The following is a 26,448-nucleotide window of genomic DNA, read 5'->3' on the forward strand; positions in this document are numbered from 1 at the left end:
TCCCTGGGACCTCACTAGTGCGCAAGTGCGAGCTCTTCAACATTCTAACAGGCACCATGATAGCGCAAAATCGCGAATCTTCAATGCATATGTAAAGAAATATACGGTAACCCGAATTTACCACACTCGCAAAACCGCACACAGCCAACCATACACCCAGTATGGTATCGCGATTCGCGATTTTGCGCTATCATACTGGGTGTATGGTCGGCTGTGTGCGATTTTGCGAGTGTGGTAAAATCGCATAATAGCAAAATCGCATAACAGCCGAGCATACACCCAGCAGCGCTGCTGATGCCTGAACGGTATGTGGAATGAAGTGGGCGGGCAGCGGGAGGCCACTATGGCACGGGGCAATCACTATGGGCAGTCTATCTGAAGTGTACCTGGCGTATAAGACGACCCCCCACTTGGAGGCATATTTTTCAGGGCCAAAAAATCGTCTTATACGCCGGCAAATACGGTAATTAGGATGGGGGCTAATCTGATATGAGTATGTCCTTATAAAAGGGAGGTACACACACACACATACACACACGAATAAGGCCATGTGAACACAAAGGCAGAGATTGAGGTTATACTATTATGTCTACAAGCCAAGGAATACCAGCAAAACACCAGAATCTAGGAGAGAGACCTAGAGCAAATTCTTCATTACAGCCCTAACAAACTAATACAACATTTTGGGGGACTATTATTCTACCTGTGCCACCAGGCTTATGAATTTGGGGAAGGAGTAGAGAGCATTCTGAAATTAAGTAGTGTCCTACTTATAGCTCACGTGACACTAAAAGGATCTCAGGGATAGGGGATAACGTGCCCTAGACCTTGGCCAAGAATGTGTCTGCTGTTGGGGTCTGCTCTCAGTTCAAGACGAATCCTCCTAAATGAAGGAGGAACAGATATTAGGAATTCCATTAAGGGGTTAGCAACCAAGCTGTGTGTGGGGGGCTGTGGGGCTGTGGTAAGAGGATGGAAGGTGAGGATGGGGATTGTTCTTTGGAGACAAGTTGTTCATAGCTTAAATATTAAACCCTCAAAATAGATGTAGCCCAAGAGGAAGGCTATGGTTTATGTTTTGGGTAAAGAAGTGAGACAGCTAAGTGGAAGAAATAAAAAAGGCCAAAGACTCAAGGACAATTTAAAAATAATTTAATATTCTAAAATGCACTCATGGCCTCACTTTGCACAATAACACACTTACATCTGGGTTATGTCTGACCATGTAACCTTGTTCATTTATGTGGTAGGTAGCTTTTCTGCCCCAGTTGACCTTTTGTTCTTCCAGTCTTCTGGTTTGAACTGTTCTATTCCGTCAAAAAAAAATGTAAAAAGAAGAAAAACAGAACAAAAAGAAGAATTGAGTTGCTTTACTTTTTCTTGCTAATGATAATATGTATGTATTGAGGTTGAATTATAACTCACTTCTGGGATAGGTGATAAATGATGAATGGAAGCAGCCGTGCTAGACTGACATCTTCTGGAAGGAACTTGATTGCCAAGGTCATCAGGAAGTCCCTGTAGGTCCCTAGTCACCCTGTCCTTAACCTTGTTATGGGAAGAGAGGCATTCACTGAAGACAGGGGCTTTTGAAGCCATTGGTAATTCTGGTAGATTGACTTTCATAAGATTTAGTGCACATTTGCCCCCTCCCCTCCGTTCAATATTTCCTTGACCTGGTTTGTATACCCCTAATTCAACCTTCAGGAGATGACTACCCAAATACCACTGAAACACATGGAATGAAATTCAAAAGTGCCTGCATGATGAGGCTTGCTGCTCCAGGACCTTTCCATTATATTAACAAACCCGGGCTATCCTGCTGGAGGATGAGAGACCGTGAGGGGATAAACCAAGGTGCAGCTGGCTGATGATGCAGCAAGCACAACAATCAGCTGAGATTGGCATAGATCAGAAAAACTGATCCACTGAATCCATTTCAAATTGCTGTCCCGCAGAATCATGAGCTGAATGGTTGTTGATCTACAGTTAGCTTTGTGTGAAGTATTCAGGTTCTCAATAAATGAGTTTCCTTCTTCCCCTTGTATTCATAATCACTTTCTCTTTTAACCCCATAAAGGTAGGACTTTAAGGCAAAGCTACAGATGAAACCAGCTCAGGTGGATCTATGGCTTTTTGTTCGTGGTGCATATCATCTCCTTGGCCAGCACAAGTCATGATTTAACTGACTGACTCTTTTCATTGGTGGCAGAGCATACTTTCCAAAAAAAATGACCATAATATTTCCACATGCTCTTCCAGAGTCTTGCCACCCTCACTTCCCCATCAAGAGGTGGAGTCTAAAACTACAGCAGGAAGGCTGGAGAGGGTTTGGGGGGTGGGTAAGAGAACAACCGAAGGACTTGTATGCATGCATATAAACATAACCAATGGACACAAGACACTGGCGGGTAGGGGAGGCCGGGGGAAGGTCAAGGGGGAAAAAGGAGACATATGTAATACTCTTTGTAATTCTTTAAGCAATAAAAAAAGAGGTGGAGTCTATGTTGCTTTCCCCTTGAACATTGGATGGGTCTTTGTGACAGTCTCAACTAATACACTACAATATTAGTTGTGACAAATATGTGACTTCCAAGACTAGGTAATAAGAGGCAATATAGTGTCTCTCTCTCTCTCTCTCTCTCTCTCTCTCTCTCTCTCTCTCTCTCTCTCACTGTTGGAGTCCTGAGCTACTATGTCACCATATAAGAAGTTTGGCTACCCTGTGACTGCCATATTGGAGAGACCACACAGAGATGGAGATGCCCGGGGAGCCTAAGCTGTTCAGCTCTGAGCTGTTTGAGCCTTCCCAGCCCAGGCAATAGACATTTAACTGAATAAGCATAAACGATTACCTCAGTCCCAGTCCCTCTCTAACTAAAAACTCATAAATAACTTGACTACCACATCTTTTGGTGCAACAGGCAACTTTTCTACAATATTATCTGGTATAGTCACCACACAGTGTGCTGTTGACATGTTTTTACATAGGCAATCCATAGTTAAGAATTCAAGGCTGGTGCTGGCCAATGGGACAATGAGCATGAGGACCAGTCATTAGGACAACATATAGTCAAAACTTGCAGTGACAGAACATTAGGAAGGGAATTCTGGATTAGTGAAAGTCTGAAATGATTTTTTTTGGTTAATTTTTAAATGACATATGATTATTCCCCTTTCAAATATTTACATGAAGAAAGACACGGAGCCCAATGACTGGCATCCTAAAGATATTCAGTGTTAATAACAGCTAACTCTGAGCACCTGCTACATTACCAGAGGCTGTTCTAAGCACTTCCCATGAATTAAAAAATGTAATCGTGATAACACCACCATATGGGAAGTACTATTATTACCTCATTTTGAAAAACATGCCAAAGATCACACAAGTAATAAATGGCAAAGTTGGAATTTGAACCTGGCAGACTGGCTCCATAGTCCATGGTTTTAAACACCAAACTGCACTGTTTCTCAATAATTATGAAAGAAATAAATGTTTCCCAATTAAGTTAAAAGAAAAAGAACATTTTAAGTAAATGAATATTACCAAAGGTTGATATCTTGGGAGACTGTAATGGAAATTCTGGATAAAAAATGTTCAAAATAATTTCTGAATAGAAACAATTTTAATCCTATTCACAAAACCATGAATATAAGAATTATGAACCAAATATTCCATTCTATGTACAACCAGATGTTAGATTTATGATTTATCCACTTTTTTGGGTATGAGGAAAATTTTATGCACCTATTAATAATTAACAGTAAAAATTGCATAAAATGAGTAAATTATACACTTAGTAAAAAGTCCTCAATAAAAATCTTGGCATAAGCATATGAAGAGTAAAGCAATACCGACAATCTAAACTTTACTAGACATGTGGATTAAATAACAAACTGCTTTCAAGCCAGCATATGTGTGGCAAGGAAGTTTTCCTTCCAAAATAGTTCCATAACCTGATCCCTCTCACGACCACCACTGATACCTCCCTAGCCTAAGCCACCATCTTCTTAAGCCTGGATTTTACAATAGCTTCACAACCTCCTTCCTGCCTCCACTCTCGACACTCTAGAACCCACCCTCCCCACTGCAGCCAGAGTGACCTTTCAAAGATGAAAATCAGATGATGTCACTCTTCTGTTTAAAACCCTCCAGTAGTTTCTTGCTGCACTTTGCCCACCTCTCTGACTTTATCTATAGTCTTCCTTTCTCACCGGGCTGCAGCTACACTGGCCTTTGGAAATATGTCTTAGAGGCTTTGATTTGCAACTTCCTCTGCTCTTGGGTTTTCACCTAACTGGCTCCTCCTAATTTGGGTCTCAGCAAAAGTATCACTTCTTTAGAGAGGTGTTCCCTTGACTATCTTTTCCAACGTTGTCACCCATAGTTCTTCTCCATCACCTATTTGTGTTTGCTTCCTTTATTGTGCACATCACAATTTGTATCTTTTATTTTGTTTTCTTCTTTACATTCTGACTCCCCCTATAAGTTAGCCTTCCTTTTATTTGGAGCAAAATACTCCAAAATAAGTGATATAAATAATCACTTATTAAATTACCCCCAGTTTTGTAGGATGCCAATATGGCCTAGGCTCCACTGGGTTGTTCTGCTTGGGCCAGGCTTGGCTGATTTTTGGCTGGACCTGCTCATGCATCTGCTGTCAGCTGATGGGTCAGTGGGACTGGCTGGTTTATAACGGCCTTTGTTGGGAAGGCTGGGGCACTGGGGCCTTTCTTCATGTGCTCTCTCACCCTCTAGCACAGCGGTTCTCAACCTGTGGGTCGAGACCCCTTTGGGGGTTGAACGACCCTTTCACAGGAGTCACTTAAGACAATCAGAAAACACATATATAATTACATATTGTTTTTGTGATTAATCACTATGCTTTAATTATGTTCAATTTGTAACAATGGAAATACATCCTGCATATCAGATACTTACATTACGATTCATAACAGTAGCAAAATTAGAGTGATGAAGTAGCAACGAAAATAATTTTATGGTTGGGGGTCACCACAACATGAGGAACTGTATTAAAGGGTTGCGGCATTAGGAAGGTGGAGAACCACTGCTCTAGCAGGTTAGCCCAGGCTTCTTCATATGGAAGTCATAGCCCTCCAAGAGTTTGGGAGTAGAAGTTTCAAGGCTTCTTGAGGTCTAAGGTAGCAATGGACACAGTTGCATTCCATTGGTCAAACAAGTCACAAGGCCAGTCTGGATTCAAGGGGTGTGGAAATAGACTCCACCTCTTGATGAGAGGAGCTGCAAAGTATTGTGGCCATTACTACATTTGACCACACCCCATTGGACTGTATCTCCATGGGAGTGGGGCCTTGGCGTTGCTCCATGGACTGGGTTTGGAAACTACTGCTCAAAAGCTCAGGACTGTGCTACATTCTGGTCAGTCCCTTATTCAGTCCTCACTTTGGGTTAAGTTATTCAAGATGTGGCAATTCTGCCTTTCACATTAACCCACTCTGGAATGCAACCACCAACTGAGAAACTGTCAGCTTTAGAGAAAAATTACCCAAGCTGGAATGGTGGGAGGGGAGGGGGTAATATGAGAAACTTCAAATTAAAGAGTGAGGCCGAAAATCTGTCAAGTTCTGTAAGATAAAAATCTTCTCAAAAGGGCACATCTGCCAAGACTGCATTTTCACAGGCAGTCTTGACTGGAAATGAGGTCAGCATGAATCTAGTGTCCTCTCTCCCAGCCAGTCCTAGGGAGAGAGTGGAGGGATTTTGATGAGAACTAAATTGGATCCCCAAAAATCAGTGCTCTGTATCCTATCTTAATAAAAAAGAAAGAAACCTCTTAAGCTGGCAAGAGATGATGCTGGTCAGGGCAATCTCATTTCTGCTGTGGACTTGGAATTAGGCTATGTGGAGTTTTACCCTTCTCTCACCTGAAATGCTTCAAAGTAGACTCCATTGGAATATATTCAGTGTTTCAGGAGTAAGTCATTAAATTAGTCAGCTCATCAATAAGTATTTAGAGATGATCTAGTGTATTTGCAGTGCTGTGCTGAATGTCTTGGGGACACCAAAGAACTGGGAGGTTCTGTCTTCAGAGAACTTATGAAGGACACACAGGCCCTGAAGGCATTGACAGTAAGCCTGTCTGCTGGCAGCACTTCTTGCAGCTACGACAATGAGGCTTTCCTCAAGGGAGGATTTGGGGGCACAGATCCATGTCTGCCACAGCTATAATTTATGAAGAATTCAAATGTGCAGGCATTCTGCTAAGTGTTTTATGCTATCATGCAACTGAATTGTTACAACTCTCTCTAGATGTGAGTGCTATTAGCATCACTATTTTATCAATGGAAACTGAAGAAGGCCAAAGTTACAGGACTAATCCAAGGTTTCAACCCACATTTTTCTAATTCCAAACTAGAACACTGTGCTGGCTACCCAGTCTAAGATTATCAGTAGTAAACTTACACAATAGTATCTGTTCTTATCACATGCCAGACTTTACATGAATTATTTTTACTTAATCTCTATCAGAACCTTAGGAGATAGTTACAGTTATGTCCATTTCACAGATAGGGAAACTGAAGCACAAGGAGATTAAGTTCTTGCCCAAGGTTACAAAGCAGGTCAAGGTAATATTCTTCATAATTTTATGAACTGATGGTGATCATCCTTCTTGTTCTTGGTGCTGATCTGGTTCAGTGGTAGGAGAGCTGCTATCCACCTATAGTACCTTCAAGACACATTCAATTGGGAATACTGGCTCTTTCCAAAAACACTTCCCAGTGACCCTGGTCCTATTGAGTGGGACTGTCATGACTTCCATTTCTTTTGATGGCCTAAATTTCCTCCCTGCTGAAATCCTTACGAATTTTCTCCTTTGCTCCTTCATTGGAGGCTGGTTCTGTGGACATTCCTTCCTTCTCTCTTTGCCTGTCATGGTCTCCCCTCCTAAGAAGGCTGAAGGGTCCAGGGTGCACAGCCAGGAGTGGGGAGGAGACTTTAGAAACAAGGCCACTGAAGGGGCCCTCCTTAGAAGCTCCTGAGAAAAGATCCAGAGCAGCTGACCCAGAGGAATGTGCCCTGGATCTGGCAGCCTCCTGTTGGCTTGAATTCAGGCAAATAAAAGCTGGCTTTAGAAGAAGAAGGCCAAAGAAACCCGGCCCTTCCCATTTCTTGGACATAACACCCAATTACTATCTTAGAAGATTCCAGCTGGAGAGGCTCCAGAAATGACTGCAACTCTCCCTCTCGTTCTGTATAGGATAGGACTGACACTCAGAGGTCATGACTAGTACAAGGTTGTAAAGCCGTTTAGTGACAGATCCAGGCCTAGAGCACTCATAGCCAAGTCACTGTTCTTTCTAACCACTTTACAGCAGGGTTTCTAGACTTCAGTCCTTTGGAGACAATCTTTACAATTTTTGCCATATCCATACACCATCTGTGCCATTGCTTCAGATTTTCTTTGAATTGATGAATGTTTTAAACAAATCAAATGTACTGAAAGGGAAACTTCAAATTACTAATTTGTTCTGGTTTTATGTTTTGCTAATAAATACATCCAATGTAAAATTAAATTGTTTTGCCCCCCCCCCCCCGGCAGTATGCCCTCCACCTTTTTGGAAATAGGACTTTATAGATAACCATGAGAAAGAGTTCTGAGTTTGAGTTCCTCTTCTGTTATTTACTGGCTGCAATGTTATGGGCGAGTCACTCCATCTTTCTGAGTCTCAGTTTTCTCATCTGTGAAATGAGAGTTAATACTAAATTCTACCTCTGCATTCCTTATAGAGAGGTTATGAGAATCAAACATGGAATATGCTGGAATGAGCTTTATTCATCCAAATAATCTAAATCAATGAAAGGTTCCATTCTCTACTTATGAGATTTATTATTTTCCCATTTACAGTAGAAATATTTATTCAGTTGCTTATCTTCAAAGAGATAGAGGTCTTCTAGTACAGATTCCATTTTTTTTTCTTGAAAGAGAAAATGCCTATTGTCACATGCTTATCTGTCCTATGGGGTCTCTACTCCTCCTTGGTACTCAAAGAAATCCCCGGGCAGGTGATGAATGAAGGTTTATTTTCACATAGCTTGGTGAAAATACTTTCCTAAACAGAGTTTAAGTCTCCAAAGTCAGAGAGGAAAATCTCCTGGAATGGCTCAGCTGGGATAGCTCCGGACAGGAAAGGAAAAATTCTGGCCTATGGCTAAAAAATCTAATCTGAATTTTTGCTTGTAAAGTGACAGGAAAGGCCATGCTCAGTGCTTAAGGGTTGGGACAGTGAATGGATGTCAGTTTGCAACCCTTGCTGAAGAACCAGCAGTAAATTTCACCAGAGATAACCAATTTTCTTTTTTATTTTTCTTATCCAGTCTCTGTAAAAATCTCAAAGAAAGGGCTTGTATGGACTTTTGGATTTTAAATTTGTTGAAGACAGGGTGTGTGTGTGTGTGTGTGTGTGTGTGTGTGTGTGTGTGTGTGTATCATTTATAGCACTTATGTGTTAGGCACTAACGTTTTACAAATATTGATTATTTATAGTTATTATCTAATTTATTCCCCTCAACAACCTGTGAAGCAGGTACTATTAGTAAGTAGCTTCATTTTTTACATGAGGAAACTTAAGCATAGAGAAGTTAAGGTCATGCATCTAGTATTGGGTGGATCTGAGATTTTGACCCAGTCAATCTGACTCATCCTCTTAACTAGTATATTATATTTGTAATATAAACATCTTGAATGTCCAATTTCCACGATCATTTAAGGCCTAATTTCTAAGGTTCCTGCTGCCTGCGGACTCCTCTGACCTCATATATGAGAAAACTTCTCTTAACTGCAATTGCACTTTCTCTTACCTCTCTAAAGACATGTATCACTCTCTAGTTTGCATTAGAATGATTTTTATGCCTTATCTTCATGTGTGTGTTTGTGTGTTTACCTTGATAGTCATTAATGCCCTACACCAAGTATTTTTAGCATTCCACTTTCAGGCATATGGTAGAATTGCATTTCCCAGCTCCCTTGTGGTGAAGTGGGATCATGTGACTTGTTCTGGTCAAGGATTTGTGAGCACAATGTATGTGAGTCACTTCTGGGCTGCCCAATGAATCTTCTATGAAAAATTCTCTGGAATTCTCCTTTGCTCTGGCAGAGTCACAGGCAGCATTTAAAACAGTGGATGATCTATCTGTTTGGGTCCCTGAGAGGCCATGAAGGACAGGTTCCTTTGTCAATCCATAATGGACATACACTATGAGTAAGTTTTTACAACAAACTCTTATACATTTCTAGTGGGAAAGAAAAATGATACAAGCACTTTGGAAAAGAGTTCTTAGTGTCTTATAAAGTTAAACCTACACTTATCAGGAATCCCTCTTATAGGTATTTGCCCAATAAATGAATACATATGTTTACACAAAAACCTGCACATGAATGTTTTTAGGGGCTTTATTCATAATTGCCAAAATCTAGGAATAACCCAAATGTCTTTAAACTGGTGAATGGTTAAACAAATTGTGCTACATTCATATATTCCTCAGCAGTAAAATAGAAACTATTGATACATAAACAACTTGGATGATTCTCTAAGGATTTATGCTAAGTAAAAGAAGGCAGACCCAGAAGGCTACATACTGTATGGTTCCCTTTACATGACATTGTGGCAAAAGTAAAACTCCAGGGACTTATGGGGATAGAGAACAGATCAGCAGCTGCCAGGTTTGGGTGGGACAAGGGGTTGGTTACAAAGGGGCACCTTGAGGAAATTTTTTGGTGTGATAGAACTGTTCTGTGTTTAGATAGTAGTAGTGCGTACACAACCACATGCATTTGTTCAAGATTATAGAACTATTTACCACAAAGAATGAATTTTACTGTGTGTGAATTAGAAATCTATAACAATAAAAGCATAATATGCTAATTAGACTGGATAGTCGAACAAACTTCCAGATTTAATTCTGTACGTCCTTTCAGACGAAGCTGCAGCGGTGGGGGCTGAGGCACAGGTGGTTAGAGGCAATCAGGCAGGCAGGTAAGCAGTTAGGGGCAATCAGGCAGGTGGGCAGAGTGGTTAGGGGCAGTCAGGCAAACAGGCAAGTGGTTAGGGGAGATCAGGCAGGCAGGCAGGCGAGCAGTTAGGGGTGATCAAGCAGACAAGCAGAGTGGTTAGGGTGATCAGGCAGGCAACCTGTTAGGAGCTAGTGGTACCAGATTGCGAGAGGGATGTCTGACTGCTGGACATCCCCTCGGGGTCCCAGATTGCAAGAAGGTGCAGGCCGGGCTGAGGGACCCCCACTGCCTGTGCACAAATTTTGTGCACTGGGCCTCTAGTAGCAGGCAACCTTTAGGAGCTAGTGGTACCAGATTGCGAGAGGGATGTCTGACTGCTGGACATCCCCTCGGGGTCCCAGATTGCAAGAAGGTGCAGGCCGGGCTGAGGGACCCCCACTGCCTGTGCACAAATTTTGTGCACTGGGCCTCTAGTAGATAAATAAAAGCAATGAATGCATATATTATGTGAGTTTAGTACACCCTGATAATTTTTCTCAAATCTCTATCTCTTATTTTGGATATTCAAATCCCTCTGGAATCAGTGCCTATCAGAAGTAGGTGTGTGTGTGTGTGTGTGTGTGTGTGTGTGTGTGTGTGTGTGTCTCCCAATTCAAGTTTCCAGAGGAGAAGAAATTATCCATGCTCAAATAATTCCTCCATCTCTGCCTCAGCATGAGTCACCCTTTTGTTAACAGGAGACAGGGAAAGTCTCTGGAGGCATTTTAGCATGAAGTGCTTATCCTGCCTCAGACTGCAGTGCCAATCTCTCATCTGGCTTCCCGCTAATTATGCCTACTATTGTATCAATTTGACTTTCCCAAATAATCCATTGGGTGGAGCAGTCAACTGGCTCTGTCACACATTCTCGTGTTGACAGATACATGATGATGAGGAGGAGGATAGGAAAGAAGGATGGCCTGGGCCAGTGTCTCCTGAAGTTAACGGGGGAGCAACTTTCCCTTGTATTTTTTTAATTCTTTATTGTTTAAAGTATTACATTAGTCTCCTTCCCTTGTATTTTTTTAACTTTACATTTTTGATAGCATTTATATAGTAAAGGGCATAAAGTGCACAAATATTGTTTTGTTTGATGAGTTTTTACCTACTTGACTAACCACCACCCAGATTAAGATTTAGAACTATTTTCCAGTACCCTAGATAGTTCCTCATTCCCCTTCAGTCAGTAACCATCTCCCCTTCCCTTCTAGAGAGGTAATTACTATTCTGAACTCTATCACCATAGATGAATTTTGACTGTTCTTGAACCTCACATAAATGGCATCACACAGTATACTAGTATACTCTTGAGTTCAGTTTCTATAAGATTCATCTATGTTGTATATATTAGTATTTTTTTTGCTGTTTAGTATTCTATTGCATGAATATTCAACAATTATTAATCCAGTCCCACTGATGAACATTTGTGTTTTTACAGTTTTTTAAAATAGGAGTTCTCTTTTTTTATATATATATATATTTTATTGTGTGTGTGTGTGTGTGTGTGTGTGTGTGTGTGTGTGTGTTTTTTTAATTAAATTTATTGGAGTGACATTGGTCAACAAGATCATATAGGTTTTAGGTCCTCTTTTTAACTAAAAAAAATTAAAATTGATTTTTAGAGAGAGAGGAAGGAAGAGAAAGACAGAGAAACATCAATGTGAGAGTGAAGCATCCATTGGCTGCTTTCCGCATGCCCTCTACCAGGGACTGAGCTCACAACCCGGGCATGTGCCCTGACTGGGAATTGAACCGGCAAGAGATGATGCCCAACCAACTGAGCCACACTGGCTTTTTACAGTTTTGGGCTAGTATGAATAAATCTATTATGAACATTTTTGTTCTATTTTGAATTCCTATCAGCAGTGTATGAGAGCTCCTGTTGCTCCGCACCTTGACAGCATTTAATATTGTCAGTGTTATTAATTTTAGCCATTGTGATGGTATCTCAATATGGTCTTAATTTTCCCCTTGAAGTGTACACATGCCCCTTTGCTGTTGCCACAATTTCAGAATTTCTGATTGGTTTCAGGAGTGTGAAGTGGAAGTGAAATGGCAATTGTAAGTGATGGGCTGGTGGGAGAAGCACTTTCATTAGGAGAGACAGCTTAAGAACTGCCCCAGCATTGAAGTTCAGAAGAAGATAGGATGTATGTGTCTATTTTCCTGAAGATTCTCCTTTCAGAATGCTGGCTCATTATTGACAGGCATACTCATTCTTCCAGGAGACTGTGCTTGAGTTATGAAGGCAGAATATGTCCCACACCTGGGCAGATGAGCTGTTCTGAAGCTTTTTCTGGAATTATATAAACTGGCATGGCATTTCTAGTCAATTGTTTTCAGAATGACAATGTGTCAGTTTATCTACCGCTTCCCTGATGCATTTGTCAATTGAAAGAGAAAGTGGGAAAAGAACACAAGAAATAATGGAATGTTTTTCAAGATGTGGGATACCAAATCTCACCTTCACCTTTTGATTTGGCTTGTTGATGACCCTCTAAGCACAGGTACCTCTAAAACAGAACTCCATCAAGCAGGTTAGCTACCAGGTATTTCTCTGCCAAATTCCTCAGGCCTATTCTGATTTATGGTGGGAAAATAAAGGAGAAATATGAGGATACATAAACAGCCCTAAGTGCTCTCATTCTGGGCTCATTTTGGCCAGCCCCAGACCCAATGCCCATGTAGCCCAAGGAAAGATCCATCAACTCAACTTGCAAATAACTCTCATGGGCTTGGGATCTGAGTATGAATTCTGACTGTGCCACTTATCAATTGTGTGACCTTGGCATGCTAACTGGCATTACAGAGCCTCAAATTCTTCATTTATAAAGCACAGATACTAATATTTATCTCACAAGGATTTTTTAGGGGTAAAGATTATTTGGGACAACAGTTGCAAAAGTGCCTATCACATATATAGTAGGTGCTCAATAAATACCACCGATCTAGTAGTCCCAAACTGGACATAGTTCAGGTGTCCTTCAATAGGTCAATGGTTAAATAAACCATGTTATATACATCCCATGAAAAACTACTTAGAAACAGAAAGAAAGAAACTACTGATACACACAAAACTTAGATTAATCTACAGATAATTATTAATTCTAAAGGTTACATAATATATGATCCCATTTATATAACATTTTTGAAATGACAAAATTTCATGAATGGAGAACAGATTAGTGGTTGTCAGGGGTTAAGGATGGAGTGAAGGGGTGAAAGGGAGGTGGGCATGGTTACAAGAGAGCACTATGAAGGAGTTTCTAATAACAAAACTATTCGGTATCTTGGCGATGGTGGTGGACACTCAGACCTACACATGTGATAAAAAGCCTAGAACTAAACACACCACACACACACACACACACACACACACACACACACACACGCACGCGCTACTAAAATAGGAATTCAGTTAAGATCTTTGGTTCTTATCAATGTTAATACCCTGGTTGTGATCTTGTATTGTAGTTTCCTAAAATGTTACCATTCAGGGAAACTGGATAAAATGTTCACAGGAACTCTTTATATTATATTTTACAACTTCATGTAAATGTATAATTTATCTCAATAAAATTTTCAATTAAAGATACTACTGATGTCTAAGTATTACATGGACCATGGATTATAAGAAGTGCTATTTAATAACAAGTTTAATAACAAGTTAAATTTAATAATTTAAGAAAAAAGAAGAAACACATTACCTCATTAAATCTATTTATAGATTACAGGATAAATCCTGGTTTGGGAAATATTAAAATGTGTAAGGTTATAAAGGAAGGAGAAATCACAGCTTAAATCAAGGAAATACCATAGTTTCTAGAAGCTTCTCTACCCTCCCCACAGCTTCCATCTTCTATTTCTTTTCCTCCTTCCTGCTCTCTCTTCGGATACCCAAGTCTCTCATTAAGCCTAATTCCCAAAAGGAAGGAAAAACCTCTGAAAAAACTAAGTTACACTAAGTAAGTTACTCCTAACTTGATTAATTCATTTTTTATTTGTTGTTTCTCCCTCATGTCTGCCTAATCCTCATCCCAAACTCAAATTTGAGCCCTACTATAGTGACCTGTATGTACTGCTCATCAAATATTTGGTGAAGCTAATAAAATAATTTTGAAAGAGAGTTGCTGGTTAGTATAATTCCTAAGTTAGAGGAATTACTCTCTAATGGTGGAATGTTCAGCACCTTGGCACCTGGCTGAGGAAGGTAGTTAGGAATGGGGAACTTTTCTGGCCTTGTTCAAATAGTTTAACAGAACTGCCTGCCCACTCTAGTCTTATCCACATACAAAGCTCATCTTTCCCCAAATACATGTTCCAAATTTTAAAAAATTTAGCCTAAAATTGTAAGCGCATGTACATACTGGGAAATCAAATTGTCATTAACACAATGTGACTTCTGGTGAGTGTTCTAGATATATCAGATGGTGATGATTGATGAGGAGAATTTTGTCTCCTAAATTCATGATCTTGCTTCTTCTATACTGGGAAAACACTTTCAAAATGGTATACATAGTGTATGTGAGGTAATATTTAAAGATTTCTCCCTCTGGCTTCAAAAGTTCCCTCTGGAGAACAATAATTAACTTGAATTCAGATTTATGCAAAATGCAATAAAAAACAACTCAATATTTTAGTTATTGGCAAACCAATTTTCATTTTCTTAGAATAGATATAATTAAAAAATGAAAACCAATACTTCACAATTTCACAAGACTTTATTCTTCAACTTAGCTTAGATATTAGGATAATGTTTTAAAATATTATACAAATGTGTTTTTCCTTTTTGGTAGGTAGCTGTGCTGGCAGGAGGTAGATATAGCATAGGACAAAAAGAAACAGAATCACTTGCTTTTCTTCTGTTATTAAGATGGAGGCTGTTCTGGCAGGAGGTAGACATAACTTAGGACAAACTAATCTATGCTTAGCTTCAAGTTAACTAGATTTTTAAAAGCCCTGACTAGGAAAATAATCTTGAAAGCCAGACTAATAAGGGAAGAAAAAGAGTTTTCTCATGATTCCCAAAGTTGGGCTCTTATAAAATAGAAACCAAAGCTTAGAGGGTTGGCCATGTAAAAGCCACAGAGTAGAAGGATGAGAATACAGCATAGGTAAGGGAAACTGCTGTTCACAGGAGAGGGAACACCCTTTCAGTTCTGGGAGGTGAAGCTGGTCAGAGAAAGGAAGAAGCAATGCTCCCTAAATCCCTATCCTTCTTGTGCTCCAAATAGGGCATGGGAGCAGAAGTAAGGGATGGTGGAAACACCCACATGGACTTAGGAGAATCTGAAAGCATCAGGGTAAGTGACCACCTCACCAAGTACATCCTGAATTAGTACAAGCATCTCAGGGAAACCTGCCCTAGCATTGTGTTCATCCTCTTTGATGAGAGAGAATTTGAAGCATCGGCAGCCCCCGTTGTACATACTCCAGAAGGCAGGAGAGAATTCCTGGCTTCTGACTTGGACATGAAAGCATTGAGAGGGCAAATGTACTCCAGAAGGCCTGAGGAGACCTTGTAGAATTTGTGGACCTTGGAATGGAGGCAATGGCAAGGGCCACAATCAACAGCAGGGGGCATCAGCACAATACCCCCAAAACACCTCACCTCAGTGGAGACCAGGGCAGGATGCCAAGTGATCAGGTGTGCCAAGCCACCCCCAGAGGACAGCAGGGGGATCAAGCCATTTTCTCACAGCCATAAAAATGTACCTACTCTCCATATTGGGGAAAAGAGGAGCAAGAATCCTTGATAGGGAGACAAAACTGAAAAACTAAGTAACTACCTGAAATAAGCAATTATAGCAAGAAGAAACTGAGCTGCCTATAATTATCACCATCAGTGGAGATAGGAGCTAAAAGCAAGAAACAAGTTATATTTTTATATGCCTCAGTTGGTAAGTTCTAAATGTTTCAGTGGTGCACTTTTTAAAACCTATAATTTATTCAGAGAAGAATGGGCAAAAGAATTGTGGTAAATGCATGGAAGTGAAGAAGAGGAGTTCCATTTCTGAGGGACAATCCTCAGTTTCCTGCTTTTGTGGCTGGTTAGTGCTGCTGACTTTCCTAAGACAGTAAATGAGAAGGAAGAATGCAGATTGACAGAAGGAAGGAGAAGGTCTGGCAGCCAGTCTGGAATTATGGCAGGGATGGAACCTTTTTTTTCTATATTTGGCCAAATATTTAATTAACTCACCCCTAAAGCCTTTGCAGGGCCATACCAAATGATCTGTGGGTCTTACTAGTATAAAGCCCTTGGGCCGGATGTTCCCCACCTCTGGATTATGGTTAGAGATACTTCTGGGTTAATTGAATTGGAGATGCTGAGGAGGCAGGGTACTTCTTTCACTCTGCTTGCCTGATTCAACCATCCACTGTTTCTGGGGTCTGAGGTTGGCTCAAGAATGTTGACACCCTGAGTCATTTGCCCCTATAAACCTGTGCTTCACATTCCTCAGATAGGCTCCACTTCACTGAAAGTTTTTCATTTCTTTCTAAAAGTCAGTCTTAGTTCTCCATAGCTCTATTTAGGAAGGCTTTCCCACTCGCCAGCTTGGATGCTGTGGTCAGCTATTGCTGCATAACAAATCATCCCAGAAGTCAGTGACATGAAACAACCACTTATTATGCTCGTGGATTCTGTGGGTCAGGAATGGTTTATTTCTGTTACACAGTGGGACCTCAGAGGCTGATGGTGACCTGATAGCTGGGAGCTAGAATCATCTGCAGGCTCACCTTAGCTGAGGTTGTCAGACAAAAGACCTATACATGACCTCTTTGTATAGCTTGGACTTCCTCACAATATGGTGGGCTCAGTATCCCAAGAAAGGGAAGCAGGGTAGAAGCTATATTGCCTTTTCTAGTCTAATCTTGAAAGTCACACACCACGTCCACTGCATTTTATTTGTTGAAGCAATTACAAAGACCCACACAGGTTCATGGGGAGGGAAAATAGATTACATCACTGGATGGGGGAGTGTGAAAATTCTGGAAAAGCATGTGGAACTGGAAATATTGTTTAAGCCATTTTTTTTTGAAAATAGTACAAGACTAGAAGCCCTTAGATACCCTTCAACCTATTTCCTCTCTACCTTTGCATTTTACTGGGGTCTTATTCCACATTCTTCCCCCTTCCAACCTCTTTCAAAAAGAGTGTTCCTCTGTCTCTCCAAGACTCACTTCCCTGTAGTAATCCCCTTGATCCACTGCTCCCTCTTCCAACCTTCCCTAGTTCCTTTCCTATAATAAAACCCAGTTCATATACAGATGTCACCTAGCTTTCTTCACATCCCCTGTGAGAATTGGGGCTTGGGAAGCTGATGCATAAAATGCTGATAATATGGCTACTATTATTGCTGTGAGTAAGAAACTGTCCTTCACCCTGACTGGTTTGACTCAGTGGATAGAGCGTCGGCCTGCGGACTCAAGGGTCCCAGGTTCGGTTCCGGTCAAGGGCATGTACCTTGGTTTCTGGCACATCCCCAGTGGGGGGTGTGCAGGAGGCGGCTGATCAATGTTTCTCTCTCATCAATGTTTCTAACTCTCTATCCCTCTCCCTTCCTCTCTGTAAAAAAATCAATAAAATATATTAAGAAAAAGAAACTGTCCTTCATCTTTTATCCAGCAGTCTTGTGTCTTTTACAAGCACTCACAAAACTGTGGCAGACTAGCTTACTAGTTTGCAAACAGGGTAAAATCTTAGACCCTTGGAAGTTCTTTTTTTAAAATCCTCACTAGAGGATATTTTTCCATTGATTTTTAGAGAAATTGGAAGAGAACAGGAAAGACAGACAGAAATATTGATGTGAGAGAAACACATCGATTGGTTGCCTCCCACACATGCCCTGACCAGGGCCCTGGCTGGGGAGGATCCTGTAACAGAGGTACATACCCTTGACTCGAATTGAACCCAGGACCTTTCATTCTGCAGACCAATGCTCTATCCACTGAGCAAAACCAGCTAAGGGCCCTTTGCAATTTTTGATACCCACTTAGTTCCAGGTGCTTTCACATACAATATATCTAATCTTCACAGTATTCCTGCAATGTAGGTGTGAATAACCCCATATTTTAGATGAGGGAACAGCTTTTAAGAGGTTTAAAAACTTTTTCAAGTAAGTGGCAGGGTTTGGATTTGAATTCAGGACAGCCTGTTTTCAAAGCTGTGTTTTTCCATAGTTTTGTAATCCTGTGGCCATAGCCTCTCTTTGTTTCAGGGAAAGAATGAGACTTGGTTACTTAACTACTGTCAATTGTCCCAGAGATTGTTCACCTACTATACAGGACAAAGCCATTCTAAGAATAGCATTCTACTTGACTTGTGAAGTCTTTGGAAATTCAGAGTTATTTGAAACAAAAATCTGACTCCTTACTATATTTCATTTCTTTGTGGCTTTTTACATATATTTTCTCTGTTATTGCAAAGTTCCACATGGAATTTGAGAATCTGGCAGTTGGTAATTTTTCTCAAGGAAAAGAAACATTAAGACATTTGTTCTTGGAAAAATAAATACGTGTATGTGACATGTATACCCACACATATATACAATGGAGCGATCTATTCAGGATTTATTTTTATATAGAAGGCTGCTGTTATGCAAATACACACAGACTGACTCCATGTTTTAAGGACATTTTCTATATGAAGAACCAGGGATAGCAGGAAGGAGAAGGGGACTGAAAGAAAGAGACATGATTACATAGACACATAGAACAAATTTACCTTCCCTAGGCTATTTTATTTTTATTTTAAAAATATTTTTAATATTGATTTCAGAGAGGAAGGGAGAGGGAGAGAGAGATAGAAACATCAGTTATGAAGAGAGAATCATTGATCGGCTCCCTCCTGCATGCCTCACACTAAGGATCGAGCCCACAACCCAGGCATGTGCCTTGACCTCCTGATTCATAGGTCAATGCTCATCCACTGAGCCATGCCAGCCAGGCGCTACACTATTTTAGATATCATTGGAATAAATGTTGTGTATTGATTTGAAATCTTATTCAGTATTTTAACTCCACCTTTAGAATTAGAGCTCCAAATGCTAATGAATGTCTGTTGTGGTTTCTTGAGGTCCATTTTACTGTAATTCCATAATAAAAGCAGAACCCCTTTGTTGAAGAAACTGAGTAAAAATAGCAACAACATCTGAAGTTCTGTAGACCCCAAATCTAGTTTTAAATCTCTCCTAGAATAATTTCCCTCCTGTCATTGTTGATGACAGTTCAGGTGAACAGTGATGGTATATCTTTCTGTCTGCTACTCCACATTCTGGAGTGTGGGAAGCTTCCAAGGCCCAAGTATCAGGGAAATAAAAGGAAGATTAGGCACCCAATCATGGTGGTGGTAGCATTACTATGCATTTGTCTAAACTCATAAAACACACCAAGAAGAGTGAATTTTAGTCCATGTAAAAATTTAAAAAGTGAATAAAAAGCAAAATAACTAACTAACTAACTAACTAACTAACTAACTAACTAAATAAAAAGGAAGATCAGGGGCCATTGGCCTCAGACCTCAGCCTCGAAAAAATGCAAAAACAACTGCTGAAGTCTGATTTCACCATGTTCACCAGAACCCCCAGGTTTAATTAGCATAACTGTGGCTGTGAGAGCACATGGCAAAGATTATGGTTTCCATGACCTCACTGATTCTGGAAAACACTGATATTTCAGAAAAGGTATGTATTCTTTTCTTCTGGGATTAAGAACATATCTAATAACACATACAGGACGCGTTCTCTGAGTCTTCTCTTACCAACCACCCTCCCCCAATTACAGATTCTCTTATTACCTTTCCCACAACCAATTTCAAGAATCCATTTAAATGGATTCAGGGTTAAAGGTACAGACATGAACTGATTATCAACATTCTACCTAGTAGATGTAGTCCATTGTCTCTTGCATCCCCCTTTTTGGAAATGACTATAATGCCTTCCCCCTTCTTGGAAATGACCTGCATATCCTTTCCTCAACAGCCCCAGTTGGACAAGTAGGTAATTTCCTCCTCATATAATTCCCTCTTGGTGAGCTGTTGTAGCAGGAAGTGGCAAATGGAGCTCCTTTTCTTAGCAGACTTTGTTGGTTTCCTGTACATATCCCTTGAACGCTACCATTTCAGAGTGTTACCTCTGACTTCCGAATGGTAGCATCTACATCTCTGTGCCTGATGGCATTTTCTGGACAGTGGGGGCCACTATGCTCCTATATGTGGCATGCTTGAAGTGCCAAGGAATTAGCATCCCTGGGAACATCTTTCAACCAATAACTCTTGGCTATTGGGGTATAAAGTACCTCAGTTTCCTTTCCCCTTATGTAAGATAAATTTGAGACTTGTGTTTTACACTATTTCCCGGATTGTCCCTATGGAATTAATTTCCAATTACCTATTGTGGGTAGATGATTTGACAATGCACTCCTTATTGGATGCCTTCCCTTCTCTGAATCACCTTTCCACTCTTCTGTTTATGTTCCCCAAATCTACCAAATACACTACTTGCAATGAATTATTGAGGAAACCCAAACTAAGATACCCTTCAAACATTATGTAAGATCAATACAGAAGCCAAAAGTGCAAGGAAGCATGGGTTAATGATTCTGATACCCTTTAAAAGCTCTGACAGAGGGGGAAGGTTTGGTAAAGAAGTTTCATATGAGCAAATGAATGAATTTTAGCTTTCGTCTGGTCAATTATCCTCTAAACAAGTTAAACAGCCCTTGGTGAGTTTGGTATTTTTCAAGTGCTTACTCACCAGTCTCCTTTACCCACTTTCATTTCTCCCAGTGGGTAAAATCATGATTATTTCTGTAATGAGAATAGTCCACTGCCTTTATACATAAGGGATCTGGTTTCAATCCCTATCCTCCCAACTGTGGTGTAATTGAGCATCTTTTAAAATTCTTTTTAATTTTAGTTCCCTTGTCTCTAAAGTCAGGGCAAAAATGCGTTAGGTAATTCACTGAGCAAATATTTTTTTGCACCTAATATATACTAGTTTTGTGCCAGCTCCCTAAGGAAACAGTAATGAATGGTTGTAGTTTCTTCTCTCATGACACTCAGCATAGATATTATGGGTTCTGGAATGAGATGGCTTGCCTTCAAATTCTACTTTCAGCTAGCTCCATGACCTCATTAAACCTTTGTTTTTCTTTGTGAAGTGGGACCAATTTCCTCACAGAGTTGTGAGAATTAATATCTATGATTAAGTTAAAGTACATAGTACATTGTTCCCAGTATGTAGAAAATGTTCAATTAATGGCTAAGATGTAAGAAAATTGCAATAGTTAATATTTATTAAGTGTTTACTACATGTCAGTCACTGCTTAAATATTTTAAATGCATAAACTCATTTAGGTCACCCAAGAGGTGACAATATCAGAGGCAGACACTATTCTTTGCTGTTTTCATCATGCCCATTTTATAAACAAAGAAGTACAGAAAGGCTAGGTGGCTTGTCAAGGTCACACACATAGCTAACATATAGAGCCAAGATTTGAACCTAGCTAGTCTGGATGGAGAACCCACACTCTTAACTTTCAAATTCGCTTCTCAAGGTGTGACTCTTGGAAGAGCTTGTTAGAAATGCAGAATCTTGGGCCCATTCCAGACCTATTCAATCAGAATCTTCAGTTTAACAAGATGCCTAGATGACTCATATACACATTATAGTTGGAGGGCTACTCTACCCCATGCCAATTGGAGTTTGGTGAGTTAAAGGCTTTGGTGGAGCTATGTCTATGTCTAAGTGCTATTAGAGCAAAATTCAGGAAGGCCTGAACTGAAGATAATTAAGTAAAATATAATGAACCTTATCTGAAAGTCATTGATATACAGGTGCTAGAGAGAGAGAGAGAGAGAGAGAGAGAGAGAGAGAGAGAGAGAGAGAGAGAATATGTCATCATTCTGAACGTGAGCCCACAGCAGTGACTTGCAAAGGCCTAGCTTCCTCTTCTACCATAGCTGCCCCCACAGGTGCCACTAGCCCTAACTCATTTTGCATTTGTCATTGGCCATTAGGCCTTATTGCTGACAGTGATATTCTCTCTCACCTAGACATTTAGAAAGGAATTTGCATAGGCATAATTGGTTTGTTTTGTTTTCTTCTCTTCTTTGTTGTCATGGTTACTCAGTTCATTTGCATCTTCCAGCTTCTTTCATATTAACCTGAATACCACTCGGAGGGCCTCCTTTAAGGAGAAAGTGAATTATACATGAAGGGTGAGGCACAGCCCTAATTCACAAGGGTCAGGGTGGTGGTTTTAGATGAAGGTACCTCCAAAGTAGAAACAATTTTAAAGATGCTTTAAACCACAATTTGTTTGGAGACCTCCAGTTCAGATTTGGGGTTGGATCTCTGCATCTTGCATTTATGCATGTTTCAGTGGCAGAGAATGTGTCCTGGAGCATAAAAGAAGTCATTAGTGTAACGTGACTCAGTCAATGAAGAGACTACAGGGAGAAGGCACACTTCCCAAGGCAATTCCATTCTTCAATTGCTCAGGGAAAAATGAAGTTCAGCTCATTAAGCCTTTATCCCTGATGATGTTGTTCACAAAGGAAACTCAATTCCTTGGTCACCCCTTATTTACTTACCCTAGTCCTGAGATGATGTTGTACATCCCTGTATCAGTCACCCATTGTACCCCAAACCACTCAAAAACTTAATGATTTTTTTAATCAACCATTTTATTATTTCATATGATTCAATGGGTTAAATGGGCTAAGCTAAATGGTTTTTCTGCTCATGATGTCAGCTGGGGTAGCAGTCATTTGGGGGCTTGATTTGACTAGAATATCCAGTGTGGCATGCTCATGTGGCTGACGGTTGATGGAAGCTTTTGACAGAAAACTCCAATGAGTAGTTGACAGAGCTCCTTGGTTCCCCTCTCTGTAGTCTCTCCATATGGATTAGACTTCTCACAGCATTGTGGCTGAGTCCCAAAAGGGAATAGTCCAATGGAAGAAAGACTCAAGGGACAACACTGATTCAAGGGGAGGGGAAATAGGCTCTTCACCTCTTGGTGAACATTCAGGTAAGACAGGACTTGCTGGGGTATCCTTGGATACTAGCTTACACACTCCACTTCCTGATATTTTTCTCTACCTTTCCCCACTACTTAGTAGTTTTACTGTGCACTCTGGGATTCTTGTTCAGTCATCATCAAAGTTCCCTCTATCCTAAATCTCTTCTCTGAATGTTTCTTGTTCTACATGAAATTTTGACTCTTTCTTGGAAACAACTTTTCCTGCCATCCTTTCAAGTGGTAGTTCTTTTTTTCTGTCATGTTCTTCATATCCCTGGACTGGAAGGTGGGATGGGTACGTTTCCTGGCTATTTATTTCTAGTTTTCCAGCCAATTCTTTCTTATTCTTTACTAATGCCATATCCCCATCTCCATCTTTGAATGTCAAATCATGGGACTATAGCACCCATCACTCCACCTGGTTACAGTCATCTATGAACCCCGTGCCATTCTCCTTCTTTCCTCTAAGATTTTAGATCTCCTCATGGTCAATCTCTCTAATACTGCTCCTGTCTTGATTTTTGCAGATTTCCATACCATGTCAATAACCATTCCAATATTCTGTCTCTCTGTACCTTGACTTTCATTCTTCCAGTTATTTTTATTTTCCCCTCCCCTCAGCTACACCTGGAATTATTTTCAATTCCTTTGTTGCCTTCATAATCTCTGTTCTCCCACAGCAACAAATCTAAACAATTCTTTTGATTCTATTAAAAGCAGAGCTGGGGTATTTCAAAATTACCCATAATACTCTTAATGCTGTTGAACAAATAGCATGGTAGCTTTGGCCAGTTTATTCAGAACTGCTTAACAGAGGTGAACAAGCACACACCAATAGCATGCTCAACACTGGCATGAAGAAATCTGCTAGATATAACATATTGTGGGGCACAATGAAATGGTAGTCATGTTGCATTCAGAGTCAGAAGGTCTGGGTCTGATATCCAGTTGTCTTTTTTTTTTGGGCATTGTGGTTCATTGGGCAATTCACTTAATTCCTATGAGCACCAGTTTCCATCTATAAAACCACTATAAGGATTCAGCTGAGTCTACCTCATAGGATTGTTCTGAGGATTAATATATATGATGTTCACTTGTAAACTATAAAGGACCTTACAATATGATTTATGTAAACCTGTGCCAGAATTTGATCTGAAGGATCGTGTGGTAGCCAGAGTTGCAAGAATGTTCCCATTTTCAGAAGAAATAAAGGTGTATTGAAAGTTTTCATAGGACAGTTAGTTGTTGGGGACTGTTTGGTTCTGATACATTTTGATACCTGTTCCTAATGTTCAGCACTGCCACTTTTGTTTATTTTACGGAAACTCATTTTATGATTAACACCATTTTTAGCACTTTATTGTGTTATTTTTCAACAACCATTTATTAAGGGTTATTGTATGCCAGGTACTGTGCTAGGTGCTGGGGAAAAACTGATGGGAAAAAAGGACGTGGTGCCTACCCTCATAGAACGTTTAGCTGGGGTTATCAATAATCACACAACTGTGACAAAAACTACAAAGATGTGCTCAATCTAGGTAGATCTGACCAGGTCAAAATATTGAGAAGATTGTCCCCGAGAAGCTAAAATCTGAAGGAAGGTAGGAATAAATTAGATGAAGACAAGAAGTATATAGGTTTCCTACTGCTGCTGTAACAAATTACCACAAACTTAAAACAACACAAATTTATTATTTCATAGTTCTGGAGTTTAGAATCCCTAAAACCAAGGTGTCAGAAAGTCTGCATTCCTTCTGAAGGCTCTTGGGGAATATCCATTTCCTTGCCTTTTCTCGCTTCTAGAGGCCTACACTCCTGGGCTCTTGACCCTTCCTTCACCTTCAAATCCAACAGCATAGCACCTTCAAATTTCTATCCTTTACATTCTTTGCTTTCATCATCACATCTCCTTCTCTGACTCTGACTCTCCTGCCTCCCTCTAGTCTATCCCTTATAAGGACACTTGTGACTATACTGGTCCCATACAGATTATCCTGGATATTTTCCCCATCTCAAGATACTTACTTTAATCACACCTGCAAAATCCCTTTTGCCATATATGTTAACATATTCATGGATTCTGGGGATATGACATAGACATCTTTGGGATTGATATTCTATCACAAGCTTATTCTAGGTGGAAGGAACAGGATGTGCAAAAGCCCCAGAATTATAGCATCTCAAATAGAAGGGACTGAAATCAAATCAGTGTGGCTGGAGCCCAGAAGTTAGCAAGGGGGTGGGACATGAGAGTTTGGAGAGAGAGGCAGGAACTACTAGTTAATATAGGAAATTTAGACTATGTCAAATAATTATGCCTCAATCCACAAAACCATGGGAAAAATTGATATGCTTTAAGCAGGGGGTTTGTTGTGCCCATATTTATACTTTGAGAAGGTAATTCTTCTGCAGGGCGTGGAGAATGGACTGGGGTTGGCCTAGTCATTGAGGTGAATAACTATGATAGCTTGTGGAAGCTATAAATGTAGAGAAGTAGAAAGATGGGAGATATAGGAGGAAACTCAATAGGATTTGGTAATGCTTGGTCATGAGGCTTTAGTGAGAGGGAGGAATGAAGGATGACAATAATAAATAACCAGCTTCAGCCTTGTATCCCCTGGGATGAATGGTGGTGCAATTCACTGAGATAGGGAATGAATCATGAACAAGGACTAGGTTTGTTCTGGACACTAGTGAGTTCGGTTTGGAATTGCTTAGTTTGGGATACACGAGCTAACCATGAAGAGGTGTCAAGCAGGCCATTGGTAGAGGTCTGAAGCTCAGACGAGAGGTCTAGGGTAGAGAAGAAATTTGTGAGCCATCATCATATTAAAGTCTGAGTTACAGGTGTGGATGAGGTTTTTTAGGGAGAATAGGAAGGGTAGATGGTGAAGGGCCAAGGACTGAGGAACTCCCAAATCTAATAATTTGGTATAAGAGGACAAACTCAACCAGGAGACAGAGCACCCAGAAAAACAGGAAGAAGACCAGGAGGGTGTTGTTTCTTGAAGCCAAAAGAAATGAAGATTTTAAAAAGTAGTGAGTGGTTCAGAGTGGCTCTTAAGTAGTAGTCAGAGGAACACAACAAAATGTCTATTGGATTTAGTGACATTACCCAGTAAATTCCTCAAAAAAGGCCCATATATATATATACTAGAGGCCCGGTGCACAAAAATTTGTGCACTGGGGGGGAGGGGGGTCCCTCAGCCCGGCCTGTGCCCTCTCGCAGTCTGGGACCCCTCGGGAGATAACGACCTGCTGGCTTAGGCCTGCTCCCGGGTGGCAGAGGGCAGGCACAATCCCTAGGTGCAGCCCCTGGTCAGGCTCAGAGCAGGACTGATTGGGGAGTTGGGGCGCTCCCCCCTGTAATGACCAGAGCAGGGCGGTT

This window comes from Myotis davidii, unplaced genomic scaffold, assembly GCF_000327345.1.
Source record: "Myotis davidii unplaced genomic scaffold, ASM32734v1 scaffold604, whole genome shotgun sequence".
Classification (NCBI taxonomy): Eukaryota; Metazoa; Chordata; class Mammalia; order Chiroptera; family Vespertilionidae; genus Myotis; species Myotis davidii.